This window comes from Ornithorhynchus anatinus, chromosome 6, assembly GCF_004115215.2.
Source record: "Ornithorhynchus anatinus isolate Pmale09 chromosome 6, mOrnAna1.pri.v4, whole genome shotgun sequence".
Classification (NCBI taxonomy): Eukaryota; Metazoa; Chordata; class Mammalia; order Monotremata; family Ornithorhynchidae; genus Ornithorhynchus; species Ornithorhynchus anatinus.
In genome coordinates this window covers 12,590,816-12,604,903 of record NC_041733.1, presented here as the reverse complement: position 1 = coordinate 12,604,903, position 14,088 = coordinate 12,590,816, and the positions used below count along the sequence as shown (strand labels likewise).

Genomic DNA, 14,088 nt, shown 5'->3' with positions numbered 1-14,088 from the left:
TCATTCTCTAATGAGAATGCAGTTGGCTCAGTGGAAAGAGCCCGGGCTTGGGAGTTAGAGGTCATGGGTTTGAATCCTGCATCTGCCACTTGGCAGCTGTGTGACTGTGGGCAAGTCACTTAACTTCTCTGTGCCTCAGTTACCTCATCTGTAAAATGAGGATTAACTGTGAGCCTCATGTGGGACAACCTGATTACCCTGTAACTATCCCAGCACTTAGAACAATGCTCTGCACATAGTAAGGGCTTAACAAATAATAATAATAATAATGTTGGTATTTGTTAAGCGCTTACTATGTACCAGCATTATTATTATTATTATCTCTGCCACTGTATTGTCCTCTCCCAAGGGCTTAGTAAAGTGGTCTGCACACAGAAAGTGCTCAATAAATATAATTGGTTAATTGATCTGTCACTGAACTCCTTCCACTTGGATGCAGGTTCATTCTCAGGGTAGACACCATTCTGCAGCCCCAGAGATGGCTCTCTTTTTCACTTTAAGTGGAGATCTCAGCTTGATTGGAGAGTACCTACTTAGTTTTGCACCCAGGGTGCTTCACGAACTTCACTAGGGGCTACTGCTCTGCATTTTCAACCCCTTTTCCAGTGGGGATAAAAGTTAGGTGGTCATTCATCCAGTTTTATATGGGAGAGTACCATTTTCAGCTGGTCTGTCACCTAGCAGGTACGTCACCTAGCAGGTACTGATACCAACCAAATGACTTTATATCTGGCATCTTCATTTTAAGCAACCCATTTGCCTCCACCTTGACTCCTACCATGTGATCCCACTGCTTAGCAGTGAGGCTTGAGGTTTCTAGGGACCTGAGAGGGAATTTAATGCCTCTAGAGCAATGGAGGGTGTCAAGTGTTCACCCAGCCATATGCTTACTTACATTCTGGGACCTGTGATCTGTATCTTTTCTTGCATATTTTATATTGCCCTTACTTACATAATGAAAATTATGTTAAGGGATTGGTAAAGATATGTCTTTAATTCTTTAATGTCATCAGTAGTCACCCTATAGGAAAGGGGCTCCTGTGGGCAGAGTCACCCTCACCAATAATAATAACAATTATACTTGTTAAGTGCTTGCTATGGGCTAAGCACTGTTCTAAGCACTGGGGTAGCTACAAACTCTTCAGGTTGGACACAGTCCCTGTCCCTCACAGGGCTCACAGTCCAAGTAGGAAGGAGTAGGATTTAATCCCCATTTTACAGATGGGGTAACTGAGGCACAGAGAAGTAAAGTGAGTTGCCCAAGGTCACACAGCATATGTGGCAGAGCTGGGATTAGAACCCAGGTCCCACTGATTCCCAGGCCGGTGGTCTATCCATTAGGTCACGCTCATCATCTCCCAAACTTAGTACAATGCTCTGCACACAGTAAATTCTCAGTAAATACCACTGACTGATTTTTTTTTTATGTCTGAGATTAGCCCATACTGTGAGCTAATTGCTGGGATAGATAGAAGATATTCTTATCAGACATATTCCTTGTTCCACATGGGGCTTATAATCTATGAGGAAGGAAGAGCAAATATTTCATCTCCATTTTTCAGATGAGGAAATGGAGGCATGGAGAGGTTAACTGAGTTGCCCGAAATAATAAAGCAGGAAAATCTCAATCTCCAGCTGGGATGTGAACCCAGGTCTCCCAATTGCCAGTCCTCTATGCTTCCCACCAGACCATTTACATACCAGAGGCATTCATTCATTTAATCATGTTTATTGAGCACTCACTATGTGCTAAACACTGTACTAAGCACTTGGAAGAGAACAATATAACAGTAAATAGACACATTTCCTGCCCAAAACATGATTAGCTAAACTTCTGAACCTGTCCCCCTCCAGGCTTCAGTTCTTTTCCCCCTGCTAATGTTTCAGCTGCATCTGATATTAAGGTAGTAGGTTTTACTTCTCTTCTCCCTCCTTGTTGTATTCTCGCAAAAACATGTTCTGTGGAACCATCCTTCTTTCTCCCATCCTACTTTGTGGCTCAGTGGAAAGAGCACGGGCTTTGGAGTCAGAGGTGATGGGTTCGAATCCCGGCTCGGCCACTTGTCAGCTGTGTGACTTTGGGCAAGTCACTTAACTTCTCGGTGCCTCAGTTACCTCATCTGTAAAATGGGGATTAAGACTGTGAGCCCCACGTGGGACAACCTGATTCCCTTGTGTCTACCCCAGCGCTTAGAACAGTGCTCGGCACATAGTAAGCGCTTAACAAATACCAACATTATTATTATTATTATTACTTTATAGTCAGTGGAGCTGGTGAGCCTTAGGAAAACGTTGGGCTTTGGGCTCAGACTCAAATGCTCTCCGATGGAGTAGAACATGATTTTTCAATTAGATATGTAGATTAAAGAGGCTCCTTCCTTCCCCTTTTCCTCTGCCCTTTTTCACTAGTGACCCTCAGATTTTAGCAATTGAATCATAATTGATTTATGTTCAAAATCCAGATCCTCTGATATTTGTCTGGCAGAATTGGAGGAGTTGGAAGATTGGTTCAGTTAGGCACAAGGAGGAAGGTACTTTGGTTCTAGGGGGTCCAGAGGAAAAGGGCTATAACCTTGCAGACAACTACTTATTTATTTAATCATATTGTCTTTCTCCCCCTCTAGCCTGTATGCTCTTGGTGGGCAGGGAATGTGTCCATTTATCATTGTATTGTATTCTCCCAAGTGCATAGTACAGTGCTTTGCACACAGTAAGTGCTCAATAAATAAGATTGAATTGAATTGAATTAGGAAGCTTCCAGGCCTGGGTGTCAGGGATTCAACATTAAGTAAAGACAGAGGGAGGGGCTGGGTTTTTCTGAATGATAAAAGATGTTTCAGAGGGTGCTAAAAGGCTAAAATCCAAAGATTCAAATTCTCATCACCTGAGAGAGGTGGCAATTTCAGGAGCAGCATATCAGAATTGTGAAATAGAAATTATACATGAAAACAGTGTGAAGAATAGCCAGCCGCGTGTCCGGAGTGGGTTTCTGACATCATTGGCAGCCAATCCAGGATCCCCTTTCATGAGCCACCTCCCAGAGCCATTTTAGAATCCCTTTTGTAGCTGTGCTATTCTGGCCCAATCCTGAGGTGAAGAGAAGAGTGAAGGGAGTTTCATTTCCAGATCACATCTAGCAATTCCTCCTAAGGAAGCCGCTGAGCCGGGAGAAAAAGTGCAAATATCCATAATGTCAGCCCACTATGTTAAGCATCTGGGGTGGGGTGATTTATCTCAAATGATGTCACTAGAACGTGGGGTTTGGTTAAGGAAGAGTTCAACTGCTGTCACTGTTGGCCCCTCCCAATCTATATATTTATATCTATATAGGTATATATCTATTGCTATATTGGTAACTTCCAGGCTATTAGGAAAATGTCCAAATGCCAATTGGGTTAGTCAGTCCCTTGGCCTCAGGGGACTTGCCAGGTTCATCCAGTCCATCCCCCTACATTCAAGAGAAAACATTCTCAGCCAAAAGAAAATTTATCCTAATTTTAAAAAGCACCTCAGAGCTTCTAGAACAGCCTCCAAAACCCATTCCGGTCATCATGGGCAGGGATTTTTTTATGTCTCAACTAAATTCCCTCATACTGCTGTTAATCCCATTTTCTCTTGTTTGGCTCTCAATGGAGTTAGAGAATGCTTGAAGGCCCTAAGTCATTCTTCCCATGCCCAGTTTTCTTTAGGGTAACAATTCCCAGATCCTTTAATCTTTCCTCCACAATCTTGCTTTCCATCCCTTAGTGATTTCTGTTGCTCTACCCTGAGAAGTCCCCTCCTTCTCCACCATCTTTTATAGTGGTCGAGTGTCGCAGTGTGCACAGAACTCTAATCCAAGTCTGAACAATTCAGAGTAGAATGGGATGTTCATGCCCGGTAGCAGGCTCAAGTCAGGAAAAGACAACAACTAGGGAGAAGGTGGACCCAGAAAGTAGAAAAGCCACTCAGGAGCCTGCCACTCTTATGCATCCCGTCCCTAGGCTTCTGAACTCTCTCCCTTGGTTTCCTGCCCCATTTCCAAACTGTTTGCAGCTATCTTGCTCCAATCCCGGCTCCACCACCTAACTGTGTGACTGTGAGAAGGCAAGTTACTTACCTTCTCTGTGCCTCAGTTACGTCATCTGTAAAACGGGGATTAAGACAGTGAGCCCCATGTGCGACAACTTCATTACCTTGTATTTACTCTGGCACTTAGAGCAGTGCTTGGCGACATAGTAAGTGTTTAACAAATACCATCATCATCATCATTATTATTATTATCATTATAGAAGTCCTGATCTCTTCCCAAGTCCCAGGTATGAGTTTCTGACTCCACACACTGTTACTTCTCTTCCTGCTCTCCTCCCTAATCCCAGATACAGTAGTTTCTCCTCTTCCACCCCTCTGCCAGTCGTGGGCTTTTCCACTAACCTCATCACTTGAATGTGGCTCTGTTCTTCACTTTCCACATCTGCACAATGGGGATTAAGACTGTCAATCCCATGTGGGACATGAACTGTATCCAATCTGGTTAGTTTTTGTCTACTCCAGCATTTAGCACAGTACTTGGCACATAGTAAGCATTTAACAAATACCATAAAAATACCATTACTAGTAGTACTAATAATAATAACAATTTTGATATTTGTTAAGTGTTTACTGTGTGCCAGGCACTAAGCCCTGGGGTGGATACAAGCAAATCAGGTTGACACAGTCCTTGTCCCACTTGGGGCTCATAGTCTCAATCCCCATTTTACAGATGAGGTAACTGAGGCCCAAAGAAGTGAAGAGACTTCCCCAAGTTAACACAGCATATCAGGGGCAGAGCCGGGATTAGAACCCATGAACCTCTGACTCCCATGCCTGTGCTCTATCCACTGCTCTATCCACTGAGCCATGTATTAGATAAGCAATATGGCATAGTGGATAGAGGAGAGGCCTGGGAATCAGAAGGTCATGGGTTCTAATCCCGGCTCCGCTCCAGGTCTACTGTGTGACCGTGGGTAAGTTACTTCACTTCTCGGGGCCTCACTTACCTCATCTCTAAAATGGGGATTGAGACTGTGAGCCCCTCTGGGACAGAGACTGTGTGCAACCTGATTTGCTTGAATCCACCCCAGCACTTAGTACAGCATCTGCAACATAGTAAGCACTTAACAAATTCCAAAATTATCAATGTTATTATTAGGTGTTTTCATATCTTAAAGGTTCCTCCTCCCTTAACTTGGGTAGATCTCTCCAGGTTACATCCTCCCAGTGTTCATTCTCAGCCCATTTATACCAGGACAGCCTTTTTGCATTCACAGCATCCCCTTTTGATTTTATATTTTACATATTCTACTGTTTAATCACTATTTAAGAACCTCTTTCCCTCATCTATGTGCACATAGTAAGCGCTTAACAAATACCAACATTATTATCTATAGATTTTTACCGGCAGTCTCCCCCGTTACACAGTAAGCTCCTTATGGACAAGGCTGGTGTCTTCTCCCTCTACTGTATTTTCCCAAGTGTTTAGTATAGTGCTCTGCACACACTAGTTAATAAATATCTGGAGGGAGATAATAAAGTCCTGATGGTAGCACAGTGGAAAGTGAAAATAGCAAATGAACTTCAACCAGCCAGTTGGGAAGTAGCAGGTGAATTGAACAGCTATGCTTGATGGGGAAAAGCAGTGGGAAGATTTGCATGCAGATCATTGTACTAAGTGCTTAGGAGACTACAGTACAGTTGGCAGATATGTTCCCTCCCTCAAGGAGCTTCCCTCTTAATCAGAGGGAAGGAGTGTTTGCTTGATATAGAGGGAGATGGGGAGCCACGGGACTTACGCTGTAATACATGATAATATGAAGTGTTTGGAAGTACAAAACAGAGAGCCGAGTTTCTCATCCATGAGTTTACAGTGACAGTGTGGTTGGTGAGAGAGAAGCAGTGTGGATAGACCATGAGCCTGGGAATCAGAAGGTCCTGGGTTCTCATCCCGGTTCTGCCACTTGTCTGCTGTGTGACTTGGGTAGTTCACTTAACTTCTCTGTGCCTCAGTTACCTCATCTGTAAAATGGAGATTAAGACTGTGAACCCCATGTTGGACAGGGACTGTCGAAGCCAATTTGCTTGTATACACCCTAGTGCTTAGTACAATGCCTTACTCATAGTAAGCGCTTAACAAATACCAAATTTCTCCTTCCTTCTCCTTTCTTTTTCTTCTTCTTAGTATTATCATCAGTGGAAAGAGTTTAAGACTGGGAGTCAGGAGGTCTGGGTCCTAGTCCTGGCTCTGCCACCGGCCTGGTATGTGACATTGGGTAAGGCACTCAACTTCTCTGCACACTAATTTTCTTATCTTTAAAATGGAAATAAAATAGTATAGAGACATATGTGGGACAGGGCCCGAGGCCACTCTGATTCTACATCAGAATTTACTTAGCATGTAATAAGTGCTTAATATTGTAATGAAGTAACTATTTGGACCCAGAATCTTGACATAGTCACATTATTATTTCACCCTTGTTCTTCCTTCTGATTTGTAAAGATTTTTGTCTATGTCTCCTCCATTATATTGCCAGTTCCTTGAGGACAGGGAATTTGTTTTTTGCTTCTACTGTCCTAAGTACTTAGTAGAGTGCTCTGGGCTCAAGGAATACCACTGATTGATTGACGGATTCAATGTGAGAAAGGTAATGCACCTAGGAAAAATTAATCTAAATTACAACGGCTTGATGATGGGTTCGGAGCTATCAGTCATGACTCAGGAAAGAGATCTCAGAGTCATTTTAACTCATCGGTCTAATGTGTGGCTGCAGAGCAAAAGGCCAACAAAGTCTGGCATCATCAGGAAGGAGAAAGAAAGCAAAACAAAAGGCATTACTTTGCCACTATATAAAACAATGGTACACATGCACCTGGAATACTAAGTGCAGGGCTTATTGCTGCATTTTATGAAGGACATAGAGCCCTGGAGAAAGTACAGAGAAAGGAAACCAAGATAATTAAGGGGACGGCCAAGCATTACTATGAAGTCAGTGAAAGGCTTAATATTCTTCAGTCTGGAAAGACTCGGGCTTTCAGGCATACAAAATCATGCAGACTGTGGATAAGGCTAACACAGAACTGTTCCTGACTAAATCTCACAAGGCAGTTGTGTATGTTGGGGTGTGGGGGGAGAGGACAGTGGTGGTCAGGGGGAGCACCCCTTGAAACCTTGAAGGTGATATATTCAAAACAGACTGTAATGGGCTGGGAACATGTCTACTAACATAGAAGGCACATCACCTCCATGAGTCCTTCTCTGACTAAGCCCTCCTTTCCTCTTTCCCCTCTCCCTTCTACATCACCCTGACTTGCTCATTCATTCACTGCATTCATGCTCTGCACAGAGTAAGCACTCAATAAATATGATTGAATTGAATGAATGCATTCCTTTTTCCACCCCTCCCAGCCCTACAGGATTTAAGTACATTTCTGTAATTTATTCATATTAATATGTCTCTTCCCCTCTAGACTGTAAGCTCATTGTAGGCAGGGAATGTGTTTGTTATATTGTACTCTCCCAAGTGCTCAGTTACAGTGCTCTGAGCACAGTAAGAGGTCAAATAAATACTGTTAACTACTCTCTTATATCGTACTTTCCCAAGCACTTGGTAGAGTGCTCAGCACGTATTAAATGCTCAAGCAATGTTGATTTGGAAAAAAAAACCTCAACTTCCCAACAGAAAACGTTAAGAGGCTCATGAAGAGTTTAAGTAAATTAATGGGTGTGTGGTCCGTATTAGGCTACTAATGCGAAAGTTAGGGATGTAGAAGATACCACCTTAACCGTTAGAATGGATGTCAAGGAGGGCAACCATCAAGCTTCCGACACCGTTGCAGAAAAAATACTGGAGACCATTGGGTTGACCCAATATTAATAGTTCTTATGGTCTGAAGGCCTTATTATTAAAAGTTAAGGAGCAGAGCAAAAAGATGGACCTATATTTGAATGTCAAGAAAACATAGATCATGACAGCTGGAAGTTTTAACACATTTGTAGTGGGCGGAGAGAAGATTGAAATAGTTGACAATTTTTCTCTCCTGGGATCGATAATCAATAATAAATGAAATAGTAGCCAAGAAATATGCCAAAGATTAATGTTAGGAAGAATTCCTATGAAGAGCCTGGAGAAAGTCATGAAATGTGCTGATGTAACTATTGCCACAAAAATATAAATTGTCAACTCTATGGTGTTTTCAGTTACAACATATGGATCCCAAAAGCTGGACAGTGAAGAAACAGGATAGAAAGAACATTGATTCTTTTGAAATGTGGTGCTGGAAAAGGCTTTTGTGAATACCATGGACTGCCCAAAAGACAAACTAATGGTTTGTGGAGCAAATTAAACCAAAGTGGTCTTTGGAAGGCCAAATGACTTGACTTAGATTAGCATATTTTGGGCACATGATCAGGAGGACTAATTCTATAGAGAAGACACCAATACTAGGAAAAGTCCAGGGAAAACGTAGAAAAGGCAGACCAGCAGCTGGATGGATAGAGACCATAACGATAATGGAAAAACCATTAGAAAGGTTGAGGATTATGGCAGAGGACAGGATACTCTGGAGAAAGTATATCCATGGAGTCGCTATGAATTGGAAATGACTCAACAGCACTTAATAATAGTGGTCTTAAATTCCCAACAACTTTTGAGCAGCAGATAGACCACAGTTCTGGTCCAGTTTCCTGGCCCATTTCCAAGTCTGGAGACGGAGAGGCACCAAAAAAAAAGAGACCAAGACTCTTTTTTAGAGGAAGACTCCTGGGTAACAAAGGTATTAGAGCCAAAATTAAGAACAGTAGGTCTGTAAAGCCTACAAATATAGACAACAAAATGAAAGGTGCTTTGATGGATGTAGAGTGAGAGTGTGAGTGGATGGATGACAGATGAACTGGTTTGTGTGTGAACAAAGAAGTGGATGGTGGTGATGGGAGAAAGTGTTTTTTTCAAGAGGAGAGTGACCTTCCAAATTCTGGGGAGTTTAATCTTAGAAAAAAGTCAGCGCTCAGGGTTTTCCTTGCCAGAGAAAAGGGAGGATGGGGCCGTTTTGCAATACAGAGTGGCTGTAATGTGCTTAATGATATGTCAACGTGATCTGTTCCTCAGTCTTATTTTTCTCACCAGATTGATCATTCCGGAGCCCCACTGGCCATCTGAACGAGACCGGGGTCCTTTCCTCTCTCAGTCCTGCCGAGCCCCAGAGATGGAGGTCGGTGAGCATCCTTCCTGCAGGAGGAGCAGAACCTCCCCAAAATTTGGTGAATTCCACGTGATATTGCGTTGCCTAGCAACAGGCTGGGAACTTGATGCAATCCAAGGTCTCTCCAAGCCTGGGAGCCGAGAGAATCATGTAAAGACGTGATGATCTGTGTATGTAACTGAGAGTGAGAAATAAGAAGGCAGTGAGAGAGCAAAAAGCAGACAAAGGAGAGAAAGAGCAGTACCACAAGACAAGAAAGAAGGCAAGAGAAACCGAGAGCAGGATCTGGAGAAAGGGACATGGGGCGAGGTGAGCAGGTGAAGGGGAAACAAAGAAGGATAGAGGAAGAAAAGGAAATAGAGCAAAGACTGAACAAAGTAGGGGGTAGGAGGAGGAACGAAGAGAAAAGAAATAAAAGTAAACATGGGGGAACAGTTTTGGGAGGATATTTTTTTTCCTCTTCTCCAAGTGATATATTTGTGCTGGATTATCATTCTCACTATTAAAGCTGCAGTAACTGTACTAGCCTCTCCAAGGGATATAGAACTTTTGCTTTTGGTCTTCATTCTCCTAATTTTTAGCACGCACTTAGTGCAGAGATGCTTATGTAAGGCAAATATCTTATTAATGATCTGCTGTTGGACTCTGGAGCTGTATTGTACCTAAAAGGACCAACCACAGGAACTGAAATTCAAACATTGGCCAGATAGGATCGAGACAGTATTCTTTTCAGATATTTTATCCTGGGCCCATTGGTCACTTACTCTTCTTCTCACACAGCTCCAGTGGGGACCTGAGATGCCCCAGTTTAGTCTTGCAGAACACTGGCTTCCCAGAACATGAAGAGAGGGGCAATGTGACCACTGAAGGAAAATGCTCAGTGTCCAGAGCCAAGTCAGGGAGTCAGCCCTTGAACTCGGCCAAACGTTGATGGGGAAAACACAGCCCAGCATGGATCTGGTCCCTTCAGGGGAAGCCAAGGAGTTTACGGACCAACCGGGCGGAAATAACTCTCCGTCGAAGTGACTGTTCTCTTGGGTTTCCGTGGTTGAGGATTCACCAGGTAAGGGACTCGGCTCCTCTGTGACCCATCCCTGGGGTGGGGCTGGGTTTATGTGGTGGCATGGAGATTTGGTTTGCATCCTGCTCTGAGAAACTGGTCATGTTCTTCAAACTTTGCTCTACAGAATAACTAATTTTTTTATGCTGACATGTGACTGCCAAAGGAAAAGTGAGTTATTCCTAATTATGGTGCTTGTTAAGAGCTTACTGTGGTCCAAGCCCTGTTCTAAGCACTGAGGAAGATACGAGTTGATCATGTTTGACACAGTCCCTGTCCCACATGGGGCTCACACTCTTAATCCCCATTTTACAGATGAGGGAATTTGATATATGATGAGTTAGAGGGTAGGTGGATGACCAACCAGGAGCTAGAAAAGCAGCTGAGAAAGGCGCCCGCTAATATTACGGCTGAGAGGGGCGCAAAGAGGTCCGGTTCCAATCCAAACATATTGGGTTTGAGCCAGAGCCAGATTTGTCCAGAGTTCCTTTGCAAAGGCTTCAGATTCTGGGATCCAGGCTGTCCCCAACCACACTGGACCCAAGGATCCCTGAGAAGACCTAATGGCCCCAAGAGTTCAGATTGTATTTCCATGGGCCCTGGAATTGAACAGACAACTGGGCCTAGAAAACAGACACCGTGCCTCATTCCCACCTCTCTCCCTCTCTCTCACATCCTACCCCTGCTTGGAACAACTTACTTCATAGCCACAAAGTAAGCACTTAACAAATACCATCAACATCACAGTGCTTGGTAGATAGTAAGTGCTTACATTGTATTATTATTGTTATTTATCAATCAATCAGTGGTATTAAGTGCCTACTATGTTGCAGAGCACATCATTATTATTATTATTATAATGACCTAACAGTTTCAAATCAAGGCTAAAAAAACCCCTTCAAACTAGTAGCCTTTTGGTCTATGAAATCTTTGAAGCCTGTACCTTTCCAGTCCTCATCCCCCTTAAAATCTCTTCCTCTATTTGGCAACCACACTTATAATGAAAAGCTGCACCTCTGCTCAGCATGGTGGTGAGGAGATTAATCAAACATACTAGAAATGATGGCTGTAGTTCTCTTCTGTGATCTGGCATATCACATATGGGAAATGATTTGGTTGTGATTTAGGGTCCTTAATTTGCCTGTAGGTAGTCCTTAGCCAAAGATTTATTGTCCAGTATGCTCAATCGACAACCCTGCCCCACGCTAAGAATACCGTAACACTGGAGATTCTTCCCACCCAAATCCACCAGATCCCAGCTCTTCTCACCTTCTAAATTCCCTCTTTCTCCAGGAAGCTTTTCCTGATTCATAAAACCCACACTGCCTATTGGCCTATGGGGTTGTGAACTAGAAAACTTGGTTTCTAATCCCAGCCACTTTACGGCCATGTGACATTGGACAACTCATTCAACTTCCTTGTGACTCAGTTTCTTCATCTGAAAAATGAAGTTTACTTACCCATTTTCCCTCTCCCTTACACTGTGAGCCCCATCTAGGACAAGGACTGTGTCCATCCTGATTATCTTCCATTCATTCACTCATTCATTCATTCAGTCGTATTTATTGAGTGCTTACTGTATGCAGAGCACTGTACTAAGCACTTGGAAAGTACAATTCAGCAACAGATAGAGATAAACCCTACCCAACAATGGGCTCACAGTCTAGAAGGGGGAGATAGACCACAAAATAAGTAGGCAGGCATCAATAGCATCAGAATAGATAAATAGAATTATAGATATGTATACATCATTAATAAAATAAATGGAATAATAAATATGTACAAATATATGCAAATGCTGTGGGATGGAGAAGGGGGTAGAGCAGAGGGAGGGATTGGGGTGATGGGGAGAAGGAGCAGAGGAAAAGGGGGGCTCAGTCTGGGAAGGCCCCCTGGAAGAGCTGTGCTCTCAATAGGGTTTTGAAGGGAGGAAGAGAGCTAGTTTGGTGGATGTGAGGAGGATGGGCATTCCTGGACAGAGGTAGGACGTGGGACAGGAGTCGACGGTGAGACAGGCAAGAAAGAGGCACAGTGAGGAGGTTAGAGGCAGAGGAGCGGAGTGTGCAGGCTGGACTGCAGAAAGAGATGGGAGATGAGGTAGGAGTGGGCAAGGGGATGGAGAGCTTTGAAGCCAATAGTAAGGAGTTTCAGCTTCACGCGAAGGTTGATAAGCAACCACTGGAGTCTTTTGAGGAGGGGGATGACATGCCCAGAGTGTTTCATCTTCATCAGGGTTTTCCAAATAGGACCACTTAACAAATACCACAGTTATTATTAAAATATCATCCCAGTCACATCAACCCACAGCCATCTTTGGCATATATGTATTTTTCTCTTCTCCTCAGCACTTATGTATAAGTTTTTTGTATACTCATTTATTCAGCTATTTCACTTTGCAATCTTTGTGCCACTTCCTAATACACTTTATTATTCCTAGCTCTCCACTATACACGAGAAGCAGCGTGGCTCAGTGGAAAGAGCGCGGGCTTGGGAGTTACAGGTCATGGGTTCAAATCCAAACTCAGCCGCTAGCTGTGTGACTTTGGGCAAGTCACTTAACTTCTCTGTACCTCAGTCACCTCATCTGTAAAATGGGGATTAAGACTGTAAGCCCCACGTGGGACAACCTGATCACCTTGTATCCTCTCCAGCGCTTAGAACAGTGCTTTGCACATACTAATCACTTAACAAATGCCATAATTATTATTATTATTATTATTATTAATTTTCTTTTCTCCCATTGAATTGTAACCTTCTGGAGTGCAGACATCATGAATGTTGTACTCTTCTAAGCACTTAGCTCAGTGGTTGGCACTCAAAGTGCTCAGTTAATGCAGTAGATCGATTAATTGAGTTTTGGGGTGATGTTTAGACTTTAGAAGACAGGGAAACAGGAAGCCAGCTCTTTCTGGACTGTAAGCTCCTTGGGGGCAGGGAAATGTCTACCAACTCAGGTATACCGTACTCTTCCATGTGCTTAGTACAGTGCTCTGCACACAGTAAGAGCCGAATAAATATGATTGCCATTGAATCCTCAATGGCAAGAAGGCATTTGGCTCAGTATCGAGGTTTCCCTACCCCAAAGTCAGACACTAGAAGACAGTTAGTGGTGCAGGGGCAGAGATCCAGGTGGGGGGACCTAGTGTAGCAGATGCCAGTTCAGTATCCTGTTAGAGAATTGGGTTAAACCCATGAGTGGTAATCGTTACTCTCAGAAATGCAAGTTAAGCACTATCCTGAGCAGCAGAGACTTTTAAATGGCAGCATGTCAGCAGAATTCTCACTACCCAGTATTGATGTCTCCAAGCCTCTGTGGGAATGATTGATGTCAGAGCACCTGAGGACACCTCTCCCCACCGCTCAGCCCAGCTGTCAATAAAGTCATGAAGCTCAAGGTCCACCATTTGCAAATGCTGCACTTAAGGAGCCACTTGAACCCTTTTTCCACCTTTTCTCCTCCTGGCTCGGCCACTTGCCTGCTGTGTGACCTTTGGAAAATCACTTAAGTTCTCTGAGCTTCAGTTTTGGCATCTGTAAAATGGGAATTAAGGATGTCATCTTCTTCCCCTTTACACTATGAGCCCTGGGTCAGTCAGGAACTTTGTCTAGGCTGGTGGTCTTGGGTCTAACTCAGCACTTGGTTCACTGCTAAGAACATAATAAGTTCTTAAAAACAATCAATTTGTTCTCCTTCTCCTTCCCTCCTCCCACCTCGGTCAGTCAGAGTTATTTATGAAGTTCTGACGGTGTATGGAGCACTGTTCTAAGCACTTGAGAGAGTACAATATAGTTGATAGAAAAGGTCCCCGCCCTCC

At 43.5% G+C, this 14,088-nt stretch overlaps 1 long non-coding RNA gene across 7 annotated transcripts in view; it reads left to right on the top strand.

The window, feature by feature from the left end:
- The window catches only part of LOC120638447, a 99,987-nt gene that overhangs the window by 40,778 nt on the left and 45,121 nt on the right, over positions 1 to 14,088 (top strand). For 6 of the 7 annotated variants that reach the window (XR_005660113.1, XR_005660114.1, XR_005660110.1 and 3 more), the window contains exons 4-5: positions 9,138 to 9,222; positions 9,994 to 10,276. This is a non-coding gene — a long non-coding RNA (uncharacterized LOC120638447). Of the gene's footprint in view, positions 1 to 9,137; positions 9,227 to 9,993; positions 10,277 to 14,088 lie in introns of all 7 variants that reach the window. The other variant, XR_005660112.1, reaches the window with a different exon arrangement.